This window comes from Penaeus monodon, chromosome 28, assembly GCF_015228065.2.
Source record: "Penaeus monodon isolate SGIC_2016 chromosome 28, NSTDA_Pmon_1, whole genome shotgun sequence".
Taxonomy (NCBI): domain Eukaryota; kingdom Metazoa; phylum Arthropoda; class Malacostraca; order Decapoda; family Penaeidae; genus Penaeus; species Penaeus monodon.
This window is the reverse complement of record NC_051413.1, coordinates 27871596-27871994: the sequence shown is the minus strand read 5'-3', so window position 1 is coordinate 27871994 and position 399 is coordinate 27871596. Positions and strand designations below refer to the sequence as shown.

The 399-nt window shown below is 35.3% G+C and overlaps 1 protein-coding gene across 1 annotated transcript in view; it reads left to right on the top strand.

The window, feature by feature from the left end:
* The window catches only part of LOC119591133, a gene marked incomplete at its 5' end in the record, with an annotated part of 6182 nt that overhangs the window by 5525 nt on the left and 258 nt on the right, over window positions 1–399 (top strand). The window lies entirely within an intron of this gene.

The following is a 399-nucleotide window of genomic DNA, read 5'->3' as shown; positions in this document are numbered from 1 at the left end:
ACGCTAAAACAACTATAACAGCCCATTCGTTAAAGTCCTAACACTTTTTCCGTCAATTTTTTGCGCTTCTGTTTGAATCTGAGGCTTTCCACAAGTACCTCATGGCTCCCAGACAAAGACGGTTGCAACTGTTTCCGTCTAATGTCTGTCTTGCTTTTGAGTTACAGAGATTCTAGAATTTTTTTTATCATTATTATTGACAAATTAGATGGAATAAGGTGACGCAAACAGAAGTTTTTTTCTAGAATATTTTTCTCTATATATAATTATATTTCTTAAAATAACACAATATCTATAAGAATGCTTGTGTGATTCCTAGTAAGGTCTAGTCAATGAACTACTCAAATTCGTCCGTCTTGCACATAACGTCACTTGGAAAAAAGCCTGGGGGTTCGACGT